Genomic DNA, 15,721 nt, shown 5'->3' with positions numbered 1-15,721 from the left:
CAGTGTGTGTGTGTGTGGCTGTGTCTCTGTGTATGTGTGTCTGTCTGTGTGTGTCAGTGAGTGTCTGTGAGTGTCTGTCTGTGTGTCTGTCCGTCTGTGTCTCTGTGTGTGTGTCTGTGTCTCTGTGTGTCTGTCTCTGTGTTTGTGTGTGTCTGTCTGTCGGTCTGTCTGTCGGTCTGTCTGTCTGTCTGTCTGTGTGTGTCTGTCTCTGTGTGTGTGTGTGTCTGTCGGTCTGTCTGTCTGTCTGTGTGTGTCTGTCTGGGTCTCTATCTGTGTCTCTGTGTGTGTGTGTGTGTGTGTGTGTGTGTGTGTGTGTGTGTCAGTTATATCAAAGCGAATAATAACCCATCCAAACTAGACATAATGTACAACCCCAAGAACAATACAGTTAGTACACAATACAATCACCTCGGTGCACAATACAAAAGTCTCAAAATACCACAAGTCAAAAGCACAAGTGTGTACACATTTCTTGTTACCACAACAAATTCAGACCTTGAATTTGAAGTGTTTTTATTCACACATAAAGCGCACATTTCCAAGCGAATGTATTACAGATTTGTTATATTCAGGATTATCTGACATTTGTGTTTTGAGGGTCGAATGCACCTGACTATTGTCTCCTGTTGGAATCGTCCTCTGCTGAATAAAGCAGGAAACAGAGGCCGAGAGAAAGAGGAGGACCGATTAAGAGGGAAAAAGTAAAAGTGTGAGAGAGAGGCTGGCCTGTGGTGGTGCTGGTAGTGTTGGCGAACTTTCAGAAACAACAGAAAAAGCACAAAGTTGGCTTTGTCTCCAAAACACCTCCCTCCCTCCTTTCCTTTCCTTTCCTCCCTCCCTCCCCGGGGGCACAATAACACAATAAAATGTCCCATTAGCCCGTTCCGATGAGCGAGAGACACAGAAACAGAGCGAGAGAGAGGGCTGCTCTGAGGTTTTGGCAGCCGCTCGGTGGTTTTGGTGGTTGTTTTTTTTGTGGAGCGGAGTGTGTTTGAGCTCGGCCAGATCCTGACGTGTTGTTAGGAAACGGCTCGAGACGCTTAAACAGCCAGAGAGAGAGAGAGAGAGAGAGAGAGATAAAAAAAAAAAGTCCCAACGCTTTAAGTTTAGTTTTAAATGTGAGTTTTGGTCCCCCCTTCCCTCTGTGATTTCACCAGATTGGTTTTGTCCAGACATGCACGTAAACACGGTAATCAGAGGCAGAAGGAGAAACATTTCGGCTGAAGTGTCTGAGTGAAAATTGCTTTTCCTTTTTTTTTTTTTTTTTTTTTTTTTTTTTTTTTTTTTAAACTGAATTTACATTTGTCTTTGGGGAAGAAAATGCATAGAAAATGTCTCCGGCCAGCAATTGAGCCTCTGCAGCAGCAGCAGTGGCAGTTTGTGCGTTGTTACCAAATAACAATGTGTAAATTTGCTGCACGACACAGACTCTGGTTTTGTCGGAGGAAATGTATGAAAATGTAAATGATGCTGCACACGGCTGAGGCAGTGAAAGTAGGACAAACACGTTGTTAGTAACAATTTCTTCATTTTACATAAACAAATGCTGGTTCGTGCCTGTTATACACCGGCAGGGTTCCAACCTATGTGCGATTTCAGTTTTTGGTCCAAACGCTCGTTTTCGCACATTTAATGGTACACTCTAAGACAGGGGTGTCAAACTCAACTTCCCGGAGGGCCACACTGGAAAATAAGAATCACATCAAGGGCCAGACATTAGTTTAGTTTACGGACAGGCTTTTATTTAATCAAAATCAAAAGTCAAATACCTTTGACTGTATTATTGCATGTGTCATATTAGTCTTCTCACTCACAGTTTGGTCGACATAAAGTCCTAAAGAAGTCAGGAGAAAGTTTGTCAGCCATCGTAGGAAAAAAGTGACAAAAATTTTAGAAAAAACGTCGGGAAAAGTGACAAAAACTTCGGCAAAAATTACGATAACGTCAGGAAAAAGTGACAAAAACTAGGCGGGCCAAAATGTATTGTGAACGTAAATTGATATGAGGGGCCGGATATAATCTGCAAAATATGTGTGAATTAACAGTTGCAGTGTTTTCCGTTAGGATTCTTTTTAGCAGTGGGGGCAGGTCTGTCTGAACAACAACAGTGGCGGCAGAAATGTTGCCATGGCGGGCCGCCACTACAAAATCAACATAGAGGAAACCCTGAGTTGTAAAGTCTACTATATATCCACGAGATTCGGGGGGGTTGAGTGCTTGTTGGCATCAAAATGGCGCCATAGGAGCTACGCTTGCCAGACGCTCGCTTTCCCCCTTGCAGAGACACTGAAGGCAAAACACTTTTATACTTCTGAAACTCAGAAGTTAGGACAAAAAGTCTGTTCACGATTTTGCACTCAAAAAAGGGAAGTTGTTGTTGCCAGTTGCTGTGTAAAGTGGCTATGATTGCCGGACACGCTGTACGACTTTTCACCGTAAATTTACAGTAATATACCGGCAGCAGCTTTGCATGTAAAGGGCTGTTCATTTACAGTCATCTTAAATGTTAAGGTATTTTACTGTAAATAGACGTATTATTTGATTTCACAGTAATATACTGGCTGCAGTGTAATTCCCGCCTTTTCCTTTATTTTCCCGAGATGCACTGGTATTAACAGTAAATACCTGTAATCTGTAACATTCGCAGATAAAGACGAAGTCACGCCCTTCTACTTCCGGCCAATGGGACCTATCTTTCACAAAAATATGAACTAGAGTCAATGGAGACATGATAAATATTTTTTTATTCCGTTTGAATTGAGCCATGGATTACAAACATGATGTCCGTCAATTTAAAAGATAATTTTTTAACCGAAGAAAGTCTCCGTTTTTATTTGACTTTGCCTCTCCTTATAGTGCTGTTATATTATTTTCTCCCAGAATGCATTGCCATTTACAGTATGATCCTGTCCGACATTAAAACAGTGAAGATACTGTGAGATTTTAGCTCTACATTTACATCAAAGGTATACAGTGCTTGGTATAAATTTGAATAAACTGAATCTTTTTATGTTTTAACAAATGTCAACATGACTTTTAATTAAGTTTCTTCACTTCTGGAACAGAAACCTGAACGCTGCGGTTGGTAAATGAGACGTTATGTAATTCTGTCCCCCTGAATAGATTTGCATGAATTTGCTGAAAGCTTTCCGTTTTTACGATCAGACGACCACCAGAGATTTGCTTCTGAAGCATAAAAAGCAACAGCCACTTCTCTCCTCTCCTCTCCTTTCCTTTCCTGTATCCTTTCCTTTCTAGCTCTCATATCTCCTCTCTTGTCTCCTTGTCTCCACTTGTCTCTCCTCTCCTCTTACTTCCTCTCTCCTCTCCTCTTCACTTATTCTCATCTCTCCTCTCCATTCCTCATATCCTCTGCTCTCTTGTTCTCTCCTCCCTTGTCTCCTTCTCTCCTCTTTTCACCGCTTCTTCTTCTTCCCTTTCCTCTTCTCTTTTTGTCTTATTCTCATCACTCCCCTCTTCTATCCTCTCCTTCCATTTGTGTATCCTCTGCTCTTCCCCCCTCTCCTCTCCCTTTTCTTGTTTCCTCTTCTCCTTCCTCTCCTCTTTTAACTTCTTTTCATCTCTCCTTTCCATTCATGTATCCTTTCCTCTCTAGCTCTCACATCTCCTCCCTTGTCCCCTTGTCTCCACTTGTCTCTCCTCTCCTCCTTCTCCTTCCTCTCTCCTCTCCTCTTCACTTATTCTCATCTCTACTCTCCATTCCTCATATCCTCAGCTATCTTGTTCTCTCCTCCCTTGTCTCCTTCTCTCCTCTTGCTCTCTCCTCTTGTCACCTCTTCTCTTCTCCTTCTTATCTTTCCTCTTCTCTTTTCTCTTATTCCATCACTCCTTTACATTCCCCTCTCTCCTCTTCTTCCATTTGTGTATCCTCTACTCTCTTTTTCCCCCTCTCCTCTCCTTTTTCTTGTTTCCTCTTCTCCTTCCTCTCCTCCTTTTAACTTATTTTCATCTCTCCTTTCATTTCATTCCTCTCTAGCTCCCATATCTCCTCCCTGGTCCTCTTGTCTCCACTTTTCTCTCCTCCTTACCTTTCCTCTCTTCTTTTCTCTTATTCTCATATTCTCTCCTTAATATTCCTGTATCCTCTCCTCTTTTGCTCTTCTCTTCCTCCTCCTCTCATCCTCCTTCCTCTCTCTCTTGTCTCTCCTCTCTTTTCTCTCTCCTCTCGTGGACAGCTCGGATGTAATCAGCTCAGACCTGCTGACTCGGCAGCTTCCCACCTCAGGACCAATATCTACCTGTCCTTGAGAACACACACTTCAATTATACTACACCTTAGATTGGTTAAACACACACATATACACACACACACACACGGTCCCCTCTCTATATTACTCTTTCCCACTCTTGTATTATTTCTTTCTTTTTCTCTTTTTTCCCTCATTCTCATTCTTTTGTTGTCGTCTCTCCCTCAGTTTCTTTTACTTCATTACATTCCTTTTTTTCCACCTTAGTCTCTCTCTCTCTCTGTTTCTCTCTCTCTCTCTCTCTCTCTCCATTCCTCCCATCTCTCCCGTCCCTCTCTCTTCTCTCTCCCTCCCGTAAACCCTTCTCTCTCTCTCTCTCTCTCTCTCTCTCTGTGGCACCTCCGTCCTCCCTCTCTCTCTTGCTGGTGATGTTAAGCCCTGGGAGCGATAGAGGAGAGAGGGAGGGAGGGAGGGAGGAGAGGACGAGTGGAGAGGTTGTATTGAAGGTGTTTCTAACTCTGGTTTGCTTCTGAGCGTTGTGGTCACTGTCTATAAGATCTAATATAATATATAATGTAATAGATAATATAATAGATGAGCTCATACTGTACTGGCCTCACTAAGTGAGCTACTCAGCTATCAGTTTACAACCACCAGGCTAGGACCAACGAAGAATGTTGATGCAAGAAATCTTCATTCCTTTTCTCCTTTCCTTTTATTTATGCTGTAAAACTGTCCATTTGTCTCATCTTATAAGCTATACACATTTGCTAGCCACACACATGTAGCAATTATCGCCATTACGAAGAACAAAAGGATTCCTTAGCTTAAATATAGCTTATACATTTCCCATACTTCTGTTTCAAACACATATTTAAGTACAACAATTTATAGTTACGGGCATTGCCTTCGTGTAGGTAAGAAATAACTATTTAGCAAGTGAAAAGGACAACTTGTCCCGAGACAGCAAAACAAACAACCTTTGACGTTGACTTCTCTCGTGTGTCTGAACTGATAAGTGAAAGCAGTGTACAAGAACAGACATGACATCTTGGTCTGCTCAGACCATGACTCATGCCATTTTTTTTTTTTTTTTTTTTTTTAAAGCCAAACCGTAATGAGTCTTTGAGAATGTAGAGTTTTTTTCCAACACATTGGTTCCTATATTGTACGAAAATGAATGCACAACAATTGGTACATATATCCTTCGAACTGACAAAGTTTGTAAATGGGTATTTACAGTCATAGTTTTTGTGGACAACATACAAGATCAGAGTTATGTCAAACTGGATGGTGCAACAGTTTAATACTTTAATAAAATGTATGGTTTGGAGGACTGGTCGGTTTATTTTTTTAAATTTTTTCCATCAGGAAACAGTCGTCCCTCTTGGGCCTCCTGCTCTCTGTCCGTGTCATCTCGTGTCATCTCCTCTCCTCTGCTCTCATTACCTCCTCTCGTCTCCTCTTTGCCCCGGCGCGGTCACCTGTTCTGCCCCCGTAGGCAGGGAGCAGACCGGAGGGTGAAATGACTATCGATTATTCTCTCTCAGACAGAGGGGAGGGGGGAGAGGGGCTAGGGGGAGAGGGCTGGGTGGGCACCTCATCTCAGTCAGAGGGATACGTGATGCATTTGAGAAAACACTGAAAACAAACAAGCCTGCTGCCCCCAAATACTCACTAAATGTGGATTAATCCGCCACTGAAAGTAGTCCCTAAACAAATGCACTATTTTCGCTTGCTTGTTTGATGAAATTTGTGTGTGTCTCTCTCTCTCTCTCTCTCTCTCTCTCTCTCTCTCTCTCTCTCTCTCTCTCTCTGTAAGTGTGTCTCTAAGAAGTGTGTGTGTGTGTGTGTGTGTGTGTGTCTCTCTCTCTGTAAGTGTGTGTGTCTGTAAGTGTGTGTGTGTGTGTGTGTGTGTGTGTGTGTGTGTGTGTGTGTGTGTGTGTGTGTGTGTGTGTGTCTCTCTCTCTCTCTGTAAGTGTGTGTGTCTGTAAGAAGTGTGTGTGTGTGTGCCATTTATTGTCAAATAAAATACACATTTCCAGTAAAAGATGATGTTAATGTTATTGACAATAATCACCCCTCTGCTCAGTGCCTGCGGGCCTGTATTGGGATTTGAACCGGCAATGTTATTGACACACAAGTGTCTCTGTCACCTTCAGGCCCGGTCGGCTCTGCTGCCCCCCCACTCCCACCTCACCTCCTCCTCCTTGTTGTTGCTGTTGCGTGATGGATCTGCTGCGTGTAATTTCATGCACTTGTCCTCCGGTTATTGATGTCTGTACTTATTCACCCACTTGACTCCTGCCCTACACACACACACACACACACGCACGCACACACACACACACACACACACACACACACACACACACACACACACACACACACACACACAGCCCTTGTCATTAAATAATTTCAGCCATTATGTCCTGCACACATGTACACAGGTATTCCCATGCTTATGGAAGCACACACATACCTACACCTATCAATGCATACACACACACACACACACACACACACACACACACACACACACACACACACACACACACAGCCACACACAGCCCTGGTCATTAAATAATTTCAGCCATTATGTCCTGCACAATATGTACACAGGTATTCCCATGCTTATGGAAGCACACACATACCTACACTTATCGATGCATACACACACACACACACACATATTCCAAGCATATGGAAGTGCACGCACGCATGCACGCACACGCCACAGGCAGCGCTGTGAATCCTTATTGCGTACTGTGACCTTATTTGAGAACAGCCGGTTGCCTCCTCCATCGTCGCACTGTGAATTCCAATAAAGTTTGAATGTATTCAAACTCTGCAGCGTTTCCTTCTTCACTTTGTTTGTCCTGCAGCGGCGACCCGTGAACTCCGGTGGCTTCGAATAACGACAGAAACAGTTAGTCTCAGACCTCCCACGCTCATGAGCGGTGTGTTACGCGTTCAATGTCGCCGACGCGTTGCGTTGCTGCTGTCAGCGAACGCTGGATGTTTACTCCACGCCAGATATATACGGTGGCCCTAGCAGGTCTTTTCCCCTGTTGTTGTTGTTGTTGTTGTTGTTTCTTGGTAGCGTCAGATGTAAACCTGCTAATCAGAGTGACTCATGGACATCTTGAAGCAGTGGGGTCAATTGGGTCATCATAAGACAATCCTACAGTCTAAGACAGGGGTCTTCAACGTTTTTTTTTAAGGTAAGGACCCCTTAGCTGAGAGAGAGAGAGAGAGACACATCAGGGACCCCCTAATACATATATTGTATAAAATGAAGTTGCATATTAAAGAAAAACGTTTTTTTGTGATTGTTGTGGGGCAAAAATCCTTGATTATGCGGCACGTTTTCTTAAAAAATGCGATGGAATATGCGGGATATTTATGCAGTTTTATGCGATGAAATTGCGGGAACTTGCAAAAATTGCAGTTTGATGAAAAAGAGAAAAAAAATGTATTCCCCAACACCCTGCTTTTTTTTTTTTAAACTTTATTTCAAAAAATAGTTAACAGATATTCAGTCATCGCAATACGTAAACAAATAAGATACAAAAATATATACAAATAATATAATATGAAAGTAAAAATAAATAATAGTTTGAACTTATTATTATTAAAAATAAAAGATAGAAAAGAGAGACTCTCAAAAATTGTTAATAATAAAGACAGCAGGAGAACTTAAACATCAGATATTAAGATAGCTTTCTGATTGGATACCAACTTAAGAGACTCATAGTACATACACAACCCCCAACATCCTGCTTTTCGATAAAGTAAACGTCGCGTAATTACGTCACTTCATAACGTTCCCATGGCAACAGGGGAAAATGGCTGCTCTTTTTCAACTTTCTGCTAAGATATATTATGTGACTTTTTCGCAAACAAAATGCGGGGATTATGAAATCATGCAAGCCCCGCATATTTTGCGCGGAAATCGGCAATTTATGCGCTGAAAGTGCGCCGTATTTGAAAAAATGCACTGATGGGACTGATTAAACTGGGCGGCCTAAAGCCTTTATACATACCTTTTTAGTGCAAAGAATACTAAGCTATTAAAATAATAATTGTGGGCATGATTTATGAATCCTCTTTTAATGTTAAACATACATTGACTCCTTAGGATGAACTGTATCTGTGGATGGCTATTTTAGTGACTACCTTACATCCAGTATAGGCCAATAAGCCTAATATTCAGTGGGGCTTTTTCACAAATAGGCTGATTTTTTTATTTGCTAATAATATGTTGAATTCATGTTAAGACATTTAAAATATTTTTTTAGACTTTCAGGAAATGAACAATAATTTGAAGATCTCTGCTCTAAGATCTAATATCTGTGTATTAACAGTTGTATGACTGTATATTTTAACTCAAAATGTTTCATAAAACGTGATTCATTCATTCAGTCGTATTTTTCTTTTTCTCATTCCATAATTGCATCGTTTTTGCTTTTGGGAGATTAGAGAATTCCCGTTTGTCATTTTTTTTTATGTTTGGCGGGGTTTTTTCACCCACATTTTGGGCTTTTTTTACTCTGTTTTTTTAAAGATTATTTTTTAGGGTATTTTCAGCCTTTATTTTTGACAGGACAGTTGGAGACATGGAGGGGGGAGTACGTGTCCCCCTAGGGGTACTTTGGAGGACTACAGGTGGTACGTGTCCCCCTAGGGGTACTTTGGAGGACTACAGGTGATACATGTCCCCCTAGGGGTACTCTCGAGGACTGCAGGGGGTACGCAACATTTTTTGCGAAATGTTTTTCAGTACCAAGGCTGTGTAGTTACTTCTACTCTACGTCTTTTTTTCTCCAAGTTTGTCGCTTTTTCTCCAAGTTTTTGTCGCTGGATATGAATTTTGTCACCTTTTTTTTTGAAGGTTTTGTCGTTTGTTTTGACCTATTCTCGCCTTTCTTCCTTACTTTTTTCTACTCTCTTTTCTTTCTTCAAAGTTTTTGTCAATTATTTGAATTTGTTGTCCCTTTTGTTGCCCTAGTCTGGCCTTCCTTCTTTCTACTACTGTTTTTCCAAGTTTTTGTCTCCTTTTTCCATCAGCATGTAAATGTTGTCCAGGTCCAAGGCTGTTGTTTAGTAAATCTATCCCTGGCATTGCTGTATTCTTCCTTTATATCAATTATTTGCGCTGGTTAGGGGGGTAAATGGCTAAAAAAAACTGTTCATAGGGGGAACATGATTGAAAAAAGCTGGAGAACCAGTGTCTTAGTGTACATTGGATAAATTGAAACGTCTTCAGCTGCACCGCAGATAACCAGGCATCCCATCATGCTCGATTCAGAGCAGATTCTTGTACAAACTCTGGCTTGTAATTGTTGAGTCTTGCATGAACCGAACGCCAGCAGTCGGATGAAGTCAAACGGTGATGAGGTTAAACCGGGAGCAGATATCCGACACGTCGAACAGGCTTTCTGCTCCGTGTTGTGTCAGTGTTTCTGCAGAGAACATCCAACCGTCCCGGCTCTCCTCTCATGAATAAAATATTTAATGCTTTTGCGCTCAAAACAGAAGCGCCTCTTAATTTCCAGCTGATGTTTCCATTTTCGGTTTCTAAAAAAGTGCTTTCCACGTAGGATTAAGATGCAGGATTCAACGCTGCAGCGGCCTATCCAGCGAGCGAGTTAAAAAAACATGTAAATGTGTCTTTTCGCTGCCTCTGCTCTTTAACGTGTGTAAAGTTTCACTGTCGCTGCTCGCTGAAAAACCTTTTAGCTCCCAGAGTTTTCAGGAATTAACAGAAGCAAGTGTGGTTTTGACCAGGTTTTATAATTTAGTTCGATCACTTAAAACCGAAAGTAACAAACAATTAAAAAGATGAATTGCAACAATATTTCCACATCAGGGCCTGTGTGTGTGTGAGTAAGGTGTGTGTGTGCGTGTGTGTGTGTGAGTAAGGTGTGTGTGTGCGTGTGTGTGTGCGTGTGTAAGAAGTGTGTGCGTGTGTCTGTAAGAAGTTGTGTGTGTGTGTGTGTGCGTGTGTCTTTAAGAAGTGTGTGTGTGTGTGTCTCTGTAAGTGTGTGTCAGTGTGTGGTCAGCGTGTGGAGTAGGGAGGTGATGCTCTGTAGTGGAACAAATTGAAAGCCAAGCTAGTATCAATCACTGTGAAGCCATACTTAATTGTCCCGGACACACACACACACACACACACACACACACACACACACACACACACACACACACACACACAGTTTGGTAATGAATTCCTTAACACTGTTCATCAGTGGATGAGGGGGAGATAGAGCACAACCAATCCGTGTACAGAACAACAAACCGTGAGTCAACACTTCATAGTTAGTGCGTCATTTCAGAGCCAGGCCTCCAAACCGTACGTTGATATCACTCGTTAGCTCCTCCCCTCTAATACGACCCACAGGAGCGGTTCATGAATTGGCGCCTCCTAGCGGTGACAGGAAACACGTCCTCATATTTAAACCAGAGGAGGTAACGGCCGTGGTTTTAAACACGTAGTTAATGTGGAACAGGTCTCAGTTTGGTTCGGTTCAGGCACCGATACTACGGAGTTAAGTTGATTAAAAAGATGTAGGTTTGGGTTCAGTTCAGACGTGACTTCACTTCCTGAAGGTTACCACGTGGATCAGAACGTGACGTAGCTCCGTTTGTTTTCCGTAAAGTTAAATACACTGTTTTCTTTTTCTTTTCAAACGGGACGTGAACCCCCGGTCTCCTGAGTGGGTGTCCTGTGTTAGGCGACCTGTCTGACTCGGACAGACCCAGACTCTTGATAGGCGGTGTCTGACGGTGCCGGTTGGGGGTGTGATGAACAGCGGCAATAATAGTCACGATAAAGATAATGGATCAGTGACTAGAAATAGTAGTTGTAGTAGTTCATGACATAGGGCTCTGCAGGGTGTCACAGGACGTAGTAGGGTATAGAAGGACGTAGCAGGGTATGGCAGGAGGTAGCAGGGTATAGCAGGAGGTAGAAGGGTATAGCAGGGTGTAGCAGGACGTAGCAGGGTATGGCAGGAGGTAGCAGGGTATAGAAGGACGTAGCAGGGTATAGAAGGACGTAGTAGGGTATAGAAGGGTGTAGCAGGACGTAGCAGGGTATAGCAGGAAGACACAGGACGTAGCAGGGTATAGCAGGAAGACACAGGACGTAGCAGGGTATAGCAGGAAGACACAAGACGTAGCAGGGTATAGCAGGAAGACACAGGACGTAGCAGGGTATAGCAGGAAGACACAGCATGTAGCAGGGTATAGCAGGGCGTAGCAGGGTATAGCAGGAAGACACAGGACGTAACAGGGTATAGCAGGAAGACACAGGATGTAGCAGGGTATAGCAGGAAGACACAGGACGTAACAGGGTATAGCAGGAAGACACAGGATGTAGCAGGGTATAGCAGGAAGACACAGGACGTAACAGGGTATAGCAGGAAGACACAGGATGTAGCAGGGTATAGCAGGAAGACACAGGACATAGCAGGGTATAGCAGGAAGACACAGGATGTAGCAGGGTATAGCAGGAAGACACAAGATGTAGCAGGGTATAGCAGGAAGACACAGGACGTAACAGGGTATAGCAGGAAGACACAGGATGTAGCAGGGTATAGCAGGAAGACACAGGATGTAGCAGGGTATAGCAGGAAGACACAGGACGTAACAGGGTATAGCAGGAAGACACAGGACGTAACAGGGTATAGCAGGAAGACACAGGACGTAACAGGGTATAGCAGGGCGTAGCAGGGTATAGCAGGAAGACACAGGACGTAACAGGGTATAGCAGGAAGACACAGGATGTAGCAGGGTATAGCAGGAAGACACAGGACGTAACAGGGTATAGCAGGAAGACACAGGATGTAGCAGGGTATAGCAGGAAGACACAGGACGTAACAGGGTATAGCAGGAAGACACAGGACGTAACAGGGTATAGCAGGAAGACACAGGACGTAACAGGGTATAGCAGGAAGACACAGGACGTAACAGGGTATAGCAGGAAGACACAGGACGTAACAGGGTATAGCAGGAAGACACAGGATGTAACAGGGTATAGCAGGAAGACACAGGACGTAACAGGGTATAGCAGGGCGTAGCAGGGTATAGCAGGAAGACACAGGACGTAACAGGGTATAGCAGGAAGACACAGGACGTAACCGGGTATAGCAGGAAGACACAGGATGTAGCAGGGTATAGCAGGAAGACACAGGATGTAGCAGGGTATAGCAGGAAGACACAGGATGTAGCAGGGTATAACCACGGCTACAGGCTGCAACCATGATTTAGGGGCCACCCTAATCCAAGGAAACGTGCTGGGCGAAAAGAAAACCTATGGACTTTTGGGAATAAGCTCCCCAGGGCTACGTCAGTAACAAGCATTTCTGAAACATGGAAGCACACAGATGGAAAGAGAGAGGAGCTCAGTGTGTCAAAGGAAGTTCCCCAGCAGTCTAAAAATACAACAGCATTCAGACAGACAGGGTAAGGAGAGCCTGGTCGGGCTAGAACTCTCCCCAACACGATCCTGGTGTACTGGCCTGTCTCCCTCTACTTTGTCAAAGTCAAAGTCTCTTTATTAGTCTCCCTAAGGAGAAATTCGTTTTGGACAGAGAGAAATTGCTGCAAGAGTAACATAGACACACATCAAACACAGGGTTAAAACAATTAGACATTGAACATGTAGGCTACTCAAGTAGCTGTGCAAAAAGTTACCATTTTCTAAAAAGGCAATTAATAAAAAAAATAAAAATAAATAAAAAGAAAAATGTATCCATTTGATTATATCATTGATTATAAGGGAAGGGGTGCCGTGTCTGAAGCTATACCCTCCCCCGCTAGTCTAGGCGAACGCTGCAACTCCACACTCCCTAACTATAAGCTTAAACAGACAGGAAGTCAGACAGTGTTAACCATTGAGTAGTCCTCGGGTCAAATTTGACTCGTTTTCAAAGTTTTTATGTCAAAAAATAAAGTACATTTCCCAAAAATAACATGGATATTTCCATACACCGTAAACGGGCTGTAATGATGCATCAACATACCTTTTGATTTTAACTATAAGCTAAAATAATTAATAATTTATGGGGTTTTTAATTCAAAATCTTTTATATGATTTAGGTTTATTGACCATGAATTCCAAAAATAAGTGTAATACTAGCGTTGATAAATTCGAATGAAGTTGGTTTAGAAGATGTAACGCAGAATTGGGTGATAATTTTGACTTTATGCTTCATAAAACCGATGTTGACCTTGGTTAATGGGGAGACAACCAACGTTATGTTGGTTTTGCTCATTTAAAAATATCTACAGGTCTATATATTGAAAGCATACATTATTGTGTCTATATATATGTATATAGACACATAAGTTAAGGTAAAAGAAATAAATGACATTATAAAAAAACATTGTAATTGCTCATTACATTGTTCATCTTTTCTCTTTCTGTCATCCACATTCTCCCTCCCTCCCTCCCTGCCTGTCTCTGTTTATTGGCAGCATGTGCTTTCCTGCGTTCGGCCAAATTAAAGGGGGATTCCATTAATTTTTCAGCGCGGCTCCTCGGCCCCGTCGAGGTGAATTTGCATTTCTATCTCGCGGCTTAGCGGACGCTCGTTAAAAGACAGAAATGCTGAAATAGTAAATTGCAGAAAGTTTCTTTTTTTTTTTTTTTTCTTCTCTTCAGAAAATCAAAGGGCAGTCACTCAGTGTTTTCTCTTACTCTCTCTCTCTCTCCTTCAACAAACACACGTTTAGGTTTATGTGTCGTTATACACAGACACATACATGCAAACACGGAAACTTCTGCACAACCTACCTGTGTATCCTTATACAGAGTGTGTGTGTGTGTGTGTGTGTGTGTGTGTGTGTCTGTGCTTCCATATGCACACACATACCCACATACCATGCGTGTAGGTAGGTGTGTGTGTGTGTGTGTGTGTGTGTGTCTCTATAGGTGTGTATGTTGTTGTTAATTGGAGTGTGAGGTCCATGACAGCTATCAGTGGCTCATTCACTACATTAATGAGAATGATAGCAGCTTTAAAAAGACTGTTCCACACTCTGACCAAACTCATTAACACCGGCTCGCATTTAAATACACCCCGCTCTTCTTCTTCTTCTTCTTCTCGTCCTCCTCTTCCTCCCTCTCTCTCTCTTTCACTCTGTCCATCTGCCTTCTTCCAGTTAGCCTGCTTCATCTTTCTTCAGTCTCCTTTTTTATTTCCCCCTTCTGTTCTTCCCCACACTCTCCATCTCCATCTCTTTCCCTGCCTCATCTCTTCACCTTTTAATCACTTCTCTTTTGCCTTCTGTTCCTCAACGCAATCATTTTTATTTATTCCTTCCTGTTTTCTTTTCTCCAGAGAGTTCTGTTCTCCTTTAATTTTTGTCTTTTCTCTCTGATTCTGACACCTCGACTCAAAATCTGCAGACTTCAGAGTTCTGAGTATCGACTTTTTGCCAATTTTTTTCCCCAAGGCAAGTTTATGTGCCGCACCTTTCAACATTAATTCCAAATGGAAAAGTGTAGGATATGAGGGAGCAGTGGATGAAAATGTGTGGCCTCTTTCATTAACCGGAAAGACAAAATAACAAAAAAGTTGTTTTCTGTTTTGTTTCTGTTATGTCACTTGCTAAAAGCGTGTATAGGTAGTCAGCCGCGCTCAAAACAAATGTTAAGGTGTATACATGCAGCACAGGATACTCCAGCTAGCATAATCCTTATAAAATATGGATAAAAGCTTATCTGCGTTTCTGAAAACGGGATATGGTTTTTGAGGATGCTCTCATTAACCGTTTGCACATGTAGCTACAAAACGAATGCTCTGTCATTCCTATGTATTTCACATATATGTTACTATGGGTGGATGTTTGGCTCCTAAAAACACAGGGCTTTCAAGCCAGGAAACGGGTGTGTGAGTCCCGGAAGAAGTTAAAGGGTAACTACCATTTATGTTTTTTCTTCATCCTGCACCCTATCTTCCTATGTTTTTGTGTCTAAGTGACTGATGGGAACAACAATCTTTGAAATTGGTCCAGTACTAAGCGAGATGTAAGCGGTTGTCCAGCTTGTATTTACCTTCACAAAAGTGCTTGAACCTCACACTAAAAATTGTGTGTGTGGTGTACTGTACTGTATGACTGAGTGTGTGTTTGTGTCAATATTTGGACAGTTATCATGCAGCTCACCAGATGAGCCTGGCATCTGTTTCTTGGCAAGACTTGGAGAGACTAGAGTGACAGAGGAGTGTGTGTGTGTGTGTGTGTGTGTGTGTGTGTGTGTGTGTGTGTGTGTGTGTGTGTGTGTGTGTGTGTGTGTGTGTGTACACTGCAGCATACTTGTGTTCCCTCACATGTGCTCACCTTCCAGCTCAACACATTCTCACGGATGGGTCCGTATGATATTGTACGTAAAATGTATGCACACCAAATCGTATAATGTCCTACCAAATTAGGCGGCTGCAGGCTGGTCACGTGACACCGGCTACAGAGCCCCGTGAGCTCTCGTCCTATCAGTGGCCAATGGT

The 15,721-nt window shown here is 42.7% G+C and overlaps 1 long non-coding RNA gene across 1 annotated transcript; it reads right to left on the bottom strand.

The window, feature by feature from the left end:
* Nucleotides 1–4,951: 4,951 nt before the first annotated feature.
* Nucleotides 4,952–7,385, bottom strand: LOC114547004 (uncharacterized). The gene is made up of 3 exons (XR_003691104.1): nt 6,982–7,385; nt 6,409–6,517; nt 4,952–5,697 (listed from the first exon to the last, which is right to left on the bottom strand). It is a non-coding gene; the product is annotated as an uncharacterized LOC114547004 (long non-coding RNA).
* Nucleotides 7,386–15,721: the final 8,336 nt, after the last annotated feature.

Source organism: Perca flavescens, chromosome 20 (genome assembly GCF_004354835.1).
Source record: "Perca flavescens isolate YP-PL-M2 chromosome 20, PFLA_1.0, whole genome shotgun sequence".
Classification (NCBI taxonomy): Eukaryota; Metazoa; Chordata; class Actinopteri; order Perciformes; family Percidae; genus Perca; species Perca flavescens.
The sequence above is the reverse complement of the archived record's forward strand: the minus strand, read 5'-3'. Positions and strand labels throughout refer to the sequence as shown.